This window comes from Bubalus kerabau, chromosome 6 (assembly GCF_029407905.1).
Source record: "Bubalus kerabau isolate K-KA32 ecotype Philippines breed swamp buffalo chromosome 6, PCC_UOA_SB_1v2, whole genome shotgun sequence".
Lineage (NCBI taxonomy): Eukaryota > Metazoa > Chordata > Mammalia > Artiodactyla > Bovidae > Bubalus > Bubalus kerabau.
In genome coordinates, this window is record NC_073629.1 from 102,611,845 (window position 1) to 102,621,791 (window position 9,947).

Below are 9,947 nucleotides of genomic sequence, written 5' to 3' on the forward strand. Positions count from 1 at the left end.
TAATAGTCCCCTGTTATGATCATAAGTATTCTACCAAAGATTATTCTTGATCACAAAGTAAGCCTGGCCTCACGTTGTTTGGCCTGATTCATGTACATCAAGCAGTAAGTCTTCTCATAGCCTGGTCAGCAGAGCTCGAACGACATGGTGATGAGCAGGTACTAAAGCCAGATGTAACCTTTGTCCAGAGATTTCATAAGGAATTTAGGATTAAACTTTTAAAGACTTTCATTATTTGCCCTTCAATCTTATGGCTAGGAAACACACACCCCAAATTATTTCCACCATGTTTTACCTATAGTACTATAAAGACAGTGAGTCCTTTCTCCTTAAGATTCCCCAAATCAGCTGAGGTTTGGCTTACCAAACCATAGGAAGGGCCTTCCTTCCTATCTGAAGGGCTGCAATGCTGTAAACAGTAGAACATATAAGAAGCCATTTCAGGTTCCTGGGAGGGCTTTGTGGGATTTGATTCCACATGTGAATTGAAACCCTTGCTCCTTAATCCGGTTTGTAGGATTGAATGAGATATATTCTTGAAGATGATGTTCCAGGAATGGGTGTGACTGCACAATAGATTTTTCCAATTTTGTACTGGTATAAAGAAGGACCGACACTCATTATTGAACTCATGTTGATATCACTTTCATACAATGCTTAAGATGGAGAAAAACAGGATTTGTACACCAATGTTCACAGCAGCAATATTCACAATACCCCAAAGATGGAACAACCCGAGTGTCCATCAACAGATAAATGGATAACCAATGAGGTCTATCAAACAGTGGAATATTATTCAGCCATAAAAAATGAAATCCTGACACGTGCTACAACATGAATAAACCTTGAAAACATTATAAACAGAAGAACCAGGGCACAAAAGGTCAAGTATTGCATGATGCAACTTACATGAAATATCTAGAATGGGCAAATTCAAACAGACAGAAAGTAGACTAGAGGTTACCTGAGCTGGAGCATGGGTTGGATGGGGGAGTTACTGTTTAGTGATTACAAAGATTCTGTTTGGGGTCATGAAAAATTTTGGAAATAATTAATGTTGATAATCAAACAACATGGTGAATGCAATTAATGCCACTGAATTGTACATTTAAAAATGGCTAAAATGGCAATTTTTATGTTATATATATTATATAATTTTTTCAGATCAATCAAGGACATTTTTAAAATATTATTTTTTATTGAGGTAACTGGTTTATAACATACAAGCTTCATGTGTACAATATTATACTTCTACTTCTATATACATTACATTATACTCACCACCAAAAATTTAGTTTTCATCAGTCACCATAGAGTTGATCCCCTTTACCCATTTCTCCCTCCCTCCTGTCCCTACCCCTGCTCCCTGTTGAAATCACTCTTCTGTTCTCTGTATCAGCATGTTTGTTTTTGCTTGGTTTGGTCTATTCATTCATTTGGAGCATGTTTGCTTTTTATATTTCACAAATGAGTGCAGTCTAATGGTATTTGTCATTCTCTGTCTGGCTTATTTCATTTAGAATAATACCTTAAGGTCTATCCGTGTTGTCACAAATGGCAAAATTTCATCTTTTTATGACTGAGTAATATTCTACTGTGTATAGTTACTGCATCTTTTTTGTTGTTGTTACTGCATCTTTTTATCCATTCATCTGTTGATGGACACTCAGATTGTTTTCAGGTCTTGGTTTTTGTAAAAAATGTTGCAATGAACACAGGAGTGCATATATCTGTTCAAATTAGCATTATTGTATTCTTTTTACTGCAATTAAAAAATTAATATTGCAATATACCAAAACCATAAACCATTAAATCATACACATTAAATGTGTTAGTTGTATGGTATCAACAAAGCTGTTTTAAAAAAAGAAAGATTAAGACAAACATAAAATTTAATGTGTTTAATTAAACCGAAGTATAATTCTGACAAATTTTTTGATAGCAACAGTAATTAGGTTCTGTAATGTTTGTTGTTATTTAGTCACTAAGTTGTATCTGACTCTTTGTGACCCTGTGGAATGCAGCACGCCAAGCTCCTCTGTCCTCCACTGTCTCCCAGTTTGCTCAAATTCATGTCCATTGAGTTGGTGATGCTCCCTTGGAATTTCTAAGTGACTGAGAGTAATAAATATGTTTTTCGTTATGTCAATGAAGTGACTTTTGGACTGTCTTTTTTAATCACCTAAAGATGGGAGCTGGTCACCAGAGGAACCAACTGTGTGGTTGGAGGGTTGGGAACTTTCAATCCCAATCTGATTTCTGGGAGAGAGTGAGGAGCTGGAGGTTGAATTGATTGGCAATGACCAATGACGTAATCAATCATGCATGCTAAGTTGCTTCAGTCATGTCCGATCCTTTGTGACCACGTGGACTGTAGCTCACCAGGCTCCTCTGTCCATGGGATTCTCCAGGCCAGAATACGAGAGTGGGTTGCCATTTCCTCCTCCAAGGGATTTTCCCGACCCAGAGATCGAACCCGAGTCTCTTATGTCTCCTGCTTTGGCAAGCGGGTTCTTTACCACTAGTGCCGCCTGGGAATGGTGGCCGTGTCCATAAAAACCCAACAGGATTTTGGGTTCAAAGAGCTTCTAGGCCCCACGGAGCTTCTGGGAAAGCAGAGCACCTAGAGAGGAAATGGCAGCTCCAAGCCCTTACCCCATGCGTTACCTTATGCGTCTGTTCCATCTGGCTGTCCCTGAGTTATAGCCTTTTGTAATAAACCAGTCATCTAGTGAGTAAAATGTCTCTCTCAATTCTGTGAGCCTCTCTAGCAAATTAATCAAACTCAAGGAAAGAGTGGATTGTAAGAACCTCCAAAATGTAGCCAGTTAGTCAGAAGCACAGATAACAACCTTTAGAGAAGGGCAGGGTGGGGGAGGTTGTAGGTCTGAACCTTTCATCTATGAGTACCATGCTGTCTCTGAGTACATAGTGTCAGAATTGAGCTGAATTATGGGACACCCAGCATTACTTGTTATTGTGGGGAAATCTACACACACACACACACACACACACACACAATTGGGTCCAGGAACCTGTAAGTTTTGATAAAATATTTGTTCATGATAGACAGTTCTCAATGTTCTCGCTCTCTGAAGCAGAACATAGTCACTTCGGTAAAAGTTATAATAAAGGTGATTGAAACTATACCAGGAGCAATAGTGTTAGAGGACTATATTGTGTATTAGAATGTTTGCGCATGAGAAAATAAAAGCAAACTGAAAATGTCAAATAAACTAAAATATGTGTTTGTATTTGGAAAATCTGGAAAACGACATGTTTGTATTTTAGACAAAATTTTCAGATCAGGCTGACTTGTCCAAGGATTAAAGCTTACTCGATTACATGAACTTGGATTTTGTATAAAATTGCCTCTGAGTCAGTCATTTCTATGAGGAAGTGGTTTTTTTGTTGTTGTTTTCTTTAACTCTTTTAAAGTATTAGAAGCTCAGTTTCTTTGTGTTCTGGGAATTTGGGCAATATTGGATTTATGTAAGCTCTTGTTAGTCCCTATAAACCAATCAGAACAAATCTCCTTTAATTTGAAAGTTTTTATAATCTAATTTGTTAACACCCTTAGGAGGTAGGAAAATATTCCAAGCTGGAATAATGAGATTTCAGGCTTTTCTCAAAGAAGTAAAAAAAATAATAATAAAAAGAAAAAAACCTCTAAAAACAAAAAGTCTTTTCTCATTTATAGGCCTACAGGCAGTCTTTCATTTTACAATTTGCAGCTTCAGTTTTACAACTTTAGCAGAATAGTAGTACAACTAGTCATTCGAATAGACATGGAATCACAAAACTCAGTCCAGATCTCAAAGGGCTCTTCTCCTTTCCATTAGGCACAAAATATTTTAAAGTGACTTATCTCACAAATAAACAATCAGACAAACAAAAAGCACTAACAAACCAAACAATCTCTATCATATCTCACCCAACAGAGAGACTTCATCATCCCCTGGCAGAGATTACCAAACAGCAATCATAAAACTAGATTCCTGACCTTTGCTGCTAACCTTGGGAGAAACTCATCTTCCCAGCACAATTAAATTCTTTTTTTGTTGTTGTTGGTTTTTTGTTTTTATTTTGCTGCTCTACGGCTTGTAGGATCTTGGTTCCCCCACCAGGGATTGAACCTGGGCCCTCGGTAGTGATAGAACAGAGTCCTAACCACTGAATAGCCAGGGAATTTCCTGATTAACTTCTAGTATTAACAGATTATCAGGAATGCAATTCAGCCTGGCATAGAGGGCCCTATGGAAAGGGGCCCAGCTCAAAAGACAAGTTAGACAAATCACAGACAGACTTGACCAGAAACCGAAACAAAGAATGAAAAGGAAAAACGGAGAAGCATTGTTAGCAAAAGTAATGTTCTAGGCTTCCCTCATAGCTCAGTAGGTAAAGAATCTGCCTGCAATGCAGGAGACCCAGGTTCGATTCCTGGGTTGGGAAGATCCCCTGAAGAAAGAAATGGCAACCCACTTTAGTATTCTTGTCTGGAGAATCCCATGGACAGAGGAGCCTGGTGGGCTGCAGTCCAAGGGGTCGAAAAGTCAGACATGACTGAGCAACTAACACTTTCACTTTTTCTACTTTGAATTCCTTGTATCACAGCGTGACCTGTGGGAGAGAGGGGAAGGGAATGCCAAAGAGGTTCAGATTAAATTGCACTTGAGATCTCTTACTCCATACACATCTTTCTCTTTTGCCTCTTTTGTTCTCTGACATGTCTCTTTGTGTCTTCACATCTCTTTGAGGATGCCTTGCCTCTCCTCTACTCCCTCCAACTTCCTGTCCTGGTCCCTACCCTACCCTAAACACACCATGAAGAGTGGAGTTCTATCTGAAATCTAACTTGAGTGATTTCTTTTGAAGTTTCTCACCTGGAAACTGAGGAGGAAATTTTATATGGAGGGATCATCAACTCTCATAGTCCCCCAACATTCATTCCATTGGACTTTTAGACTTCTTCATGACTCTTCCTCAATTTGCATCTTGGAAGAAGAGATGATGGAAAGGAAATGTATAAGAATAGGGGCAATGGACTTGCCTGGTGATACAGTGGATAAGAATCTGCCTGCCAATGCAGGGGACACAGATTTGATCCCTGATTGGGGAATACTACTCATACTGTGGAACTAAACCTATGTGCCATGACTACTGAGCCTGTGCACCTAGAGCCTGGGCTCCACAACAGGAGACGCCACCGCAATGTACTGCAATGAGGAGTGGCCCCTGCTCGCCACAACTAGAGAAAGCCCGTGAGCAGCAACGAAGACCCAGCACAATCAAAACTAAGTAAATAAATTTATAAATTATTTTTTAAAAAAGAATAAGGATGGGGTGCATTGGAGATAAGATGGAGATGGCAATAAAGACAGATTCACCATCATCAAGGATGGGTAGTGGAAAAGGGTAGAAATGTACCCTGGAAGAAGCAGGAACTGATGATAAAGATGAATGAAACTGAAGACAAAAATGAAGATGGAGATGCTGATGGAATGGAGACCAGATAGAGATGGGGATGGGATAGAATCTGAGGATTTGATATGGATAGGAATGAGAATAAAGATGGAAAGAAGGATCTGTAGGGATGGGGAATGGAGCTGAGGAGAGGAGTACAGAGATGGGGATGAGAGTGGAGGTAGAATGGGAATGGAAACAGGAATAGGATGGAATCATGAAACGTCACTTGGTATCTCCAGCACCTTCCGCTTTCTGAGCCTTGTCTGTTTTGGTAGCTCCATTTTTTGCAGGGTTATTCCCATCCTTGCTAGCATCACTCCTTTTCCCTTTGGGTGCCTTCTCTCTCTTCTTTGCAAGTGTCTTTTTAGGCTTGGGCTCTGACTTTGGAGGAGCAGGTTTAGCAATAACCTTGTAGATCTTCTCTGTGGTTTGTCCTTCACCTTGGCTTTGTTTCCTCTAGCATCCCCTTCAGTCTTTCTCTTGGGCAAAATGGCAGAGGGACTAAGGTGCTAGACACACAGGGATGCTGTTGTGCACGGGTTTTGTTTAGTCCACGGATCACTCTTCCCTCTTCTTCATTGTTCCCGTCATTGGTAATTCCTATCCAATGACATTCCCACAAATATTTTACGATATACTTGTCATGTTGGCATTTTCTTTGGGATTGCATTGAATCTATAAATCTATTTGAAGAGACTAAATACATTCTTCCAATCCATAAACATGTCTTTCTATCTCTCTAGATCTTCTGTAGTGCTCACTTCAGCAGCACATAAACTATTTTGATCTTCTGTAATGTCTATCATTAGAGTTTTACCATTTTCCCTGAAGAGGTCTTGTACATATTTTGGTAGACATATTCCAAGGACTTCTTTTTTTTTTTTTAATACCATTGTGAGTTTTTTATTTCAATTTTTGTTTTCTTACAGGAATATAGAAATAAAATTGATTTTGTTAATGCTGGTTTTATATCTAGCAACTGTGCTGTTTTATTTATTTAATCTTTACATTATTTAAGGTTTTTAAATACCTAAAATCATAGGGTCTTCAAATAATGCCAATTTTGTTTCTTCCATTCCAGTCCTTTATCTTTTCATTTTTCCCTTTTCATACATCACAGACTATGACCTCGAGGACAGTGCTGAATAGAAGCAATGATTGCAGGCATTCATGTCTTGTTCCCATCTCAAAAGGAAAGCTTTGTTGCTTGCTACAGGGTTTTTGTAAACAGCTTTTATCAGGCTAAGGAAATGTCATTCTATTCTTAGTTTGTTAGGAGTGTTCATGAATTGATATTAAATGTTATCAAGTGCTTTTTCTATGTCTATTGAAACTGTCATATGATTTTTCTTATAACTTGTGAATGTGGTGAATAAACTTATCGATATTTTAAATGTTCAAACTAAAGGTATTTATTAGTTGGATTTACATATCTGAAATTCTGTCTTGGTTACTGTTGAAACAGCTTCCACAGATTTCAAATTAATTTTTTTTTTTAATGTTCATGTTAGAGGAAGGACTCTCTTACATTCAACACCAAAATCTGTTTTCTGAAACCTCCAGCCAATCTTCTCCCACAGTTACCTGAACAAAAGGGTATAGGTCAACCCTCTAGTACTTTGACAATTAAATTCACTTTAGCTGTTCCCTTTAAAAGTATGTAAAATTGCAAATCAAAAGAGAAAACTGGAACTGTTTGCAGTTTGGATGGATATAGAGCTTATTTCACCTTGATTCAATACCTTTTAATACATACTTGGCAGAATTTCTATAAATCTCAGCAACTTAATTCCACTTAACTAAAATTTCACAGGAAAATCCAGTCTTTGAGCATAAAGGGTAATCTTACCTTTTCTTTATTGGTTAGCACTTTAAATTTTTCTAAAAGAATAATTATTCATAATTTCTAGCAAGTACCATAACTTTCCCCCCTCTCTCATTAAAAATAAATCTCAATTGCACATTGTTTCTTCAGTTTAAGTAAACAGAATTTTTGAAAGCAGAGATGAAACCTTCTGGCTGTTTAGGTGAGTTGGCAGAGATCCTGACCCCTCATTCTTTTATCCAGAAACCACACCCAGCAGCTGTCACATAGCCACTGAAACAGCCTGTATCTCTTCAGCCTTGCAAAGACTTTGTATATCTCAAAAGCTTTGAGTCTGTGAAGGGATAAAGAAAATGTGGTGTATAGCTGAACTATTGTTCAGCTTTAAAAAGGAAGGAAAAGGGTGGGGGAATTCAATGAAGGTGGTCAAAAGGTACAAATCCTAGTCGTAAGATAAATGAGTACTGGGCGTGTAGGGGCCAGCATGGTGACTGTAGCTAACGCTGCTGTGTGGTGCATTTGAAGGTTGCTAAGAGACTAGAACTTCTCAAGGGAAAAAAAAATTGTTTTAACTATCTGAGGCAGTGAAAGTTAACTAAACTTACTGTGGTAATCATTTCACAGCACATGAATGTGAAGTTACTATGCTGTATACCTTTAACTGATTCGGTGCTCTATGTCCATTATATCTCAATAAAGGGGGAAAATTAAACTAAATTTTAAAACTAAATTAAATTTTGGGCTTCCTTCATAGCTCAGTTGGTAAAGAATCCACTTGCTATGCAGAGACCCTGGTTCAATTCCTGGGTCAGGAAGATCCACCGGAGAAGGGATAGGCGATCCACTCCAGTATTCTTGGGCTTCCCTTGTGGCTCAGCTTAATGTTAAAGAATCCACCTGCAATGAGGGACACCTGGATTCGATCCCTGGGTTGGGAAGATCCCCTGAAGAAGGGAAACGCTACCCACTCCAGTATTCTGGCCTGGAGAATTCCATGGACTATATAGTCCATGGGATCGCGAAGAATTGGACACAACTGAACGACTTTCACTTCACTTCACAGAGTAGTCAAAACCACAGAAACAAAAAATAGAATGGTGGTTCTATTCAGGGGCTGGGTGGGAAGAGGAAATAGGGAGTTGCTTTATGAGTATAGAGTTTCAGTTTAGCAAGTTTTGAGATTGGTTGCATAACAATATGAATATACTTAACACTACTGAACTGTACACTTAAAAATCATGAGACGGTAAACTTTATGTTATGCTTTATCCTAATTAAAAATTTTAAAAAGTGTAGAGTCTATATCTGTATCAATGTATCTGGCTGTTAGTTAACAAAACAGATTTCTTTTTTCCTTTGAGGCATCATCAGTATTTTGTTTTTAGAAGACGCTCATTAATTTTTAAATAATCCCAGCTACACTTACAGCTTAGCGCTGTAACAGCACAGGAAACCCATTGGGGATGGAGTTTCACTACTGAAGAGGAGGATCTGAGCTCTTTGCGGTGGGTAAGCTTGAAAAGATTTTTTGGAGCAGTTGGAGCTATGTTTCTTTAAGAGCTGAATTGGGAGGTCATGATCCATATTCAAAGTCCTTTCCTGCCTGTATCCACATCTCAGCTACCTCAGCCCGGAAAGCCCTTCTAATTATATTTGGGGTGAAATCCTCATGGCCTGGAGTGTCCACAATGTGATAATTTGGTTTTCTACTTTGTAAAATGTCAATGTCCATCATGACTTTCTTTTCCTTATTTTTGCTGGTGCCATCGGAGACTGTATGTATGTGAATATGGATTTGCCAGTCTTTTTAGAGTGCTTTCTATACCTATGAATAGTTCTTTTGTCTATATTACCCAAATGGCCCATCAATGACATCACCAAACCAATGACCACCAGGCTGAGCTGCTGATCCTCTACATTTTCTCCCTGTTCTGCAGTAACAAACAACACCCAGATCTTAGTGGTTTGAGTATGATTGTTGTGTTGTCCTTATGACTAATTAGGGCTTCTTAGGTGGTTCAAGTGGTAAAGAATACCTCCCAATTCAGGAAACACAGGTTCGATCCCTAGGTGAGGAAGATCCCCTGGAGGAGAAAATTGGCAATCCACTCCAGTATTCTTGCCCGGAAAATCCCATGGACAGAGGAGCCCAGGGGCTACAGTCTATGAGGTTGCAGAGTGAGGTTACAGACACTTTGCAACTGAGTACATGTTCAGGAATTAACTAATTAAGGTTATGCACTTTGGGGCAGGAAAATCAGGTAAGTGATGTGCCCGTCTCAGTGCATCATGTGTGTTAGTTGCTCAGTCGTGTTTGACTCTTTACAATCCCACGGACTGTAGCCCCTACAGTTCCTCTGTTCATGGAATTTTCCAGGCAAGAATACCGGAGTGGGTTGCCATTTCCTTCTCTAGGTCAGTGCATCATATCAGAAGACATATGACATCTGTTGTCCTTTTTTTTTAACTGATGATAGTAATTTTCACCACAACCCTCTTCACTATAAAGATAAAAAAATAAAAAATATAATTTTCTTGGTATGCTAAAAATATTTTTATTGATATATTAAGAAAGGAGAGAAAATGAAATCATATTAAACACTAAAAAAACCAGAAAAGGCAGAGAAAGAGTGGAAGTCAAAAATAGGAACTAGGA

At 38.6% G+C, this 9,947-nt stretch overlaps 1 protein-coding gene and 1 pseudogene across 1 annotated transcript in view; both read right to left on the reverse strand.

Annotated features, from left to right (window-relative positions):
- LOC129655556 (Krueppel-like factor 17) overlaps window positions 1-9,947 on the reverse strand; it is a 116,647-nt gene that overhangs the window by 37,141 nt on the left and 69,559 nt on the right. The window lies entirely within an intron of this gene.
- LOC129655835 (non-histone chromosomal protein HMG-17-like) lies at window positions 5,689-6,111 on the reverse strand (annotated as a pseudogene).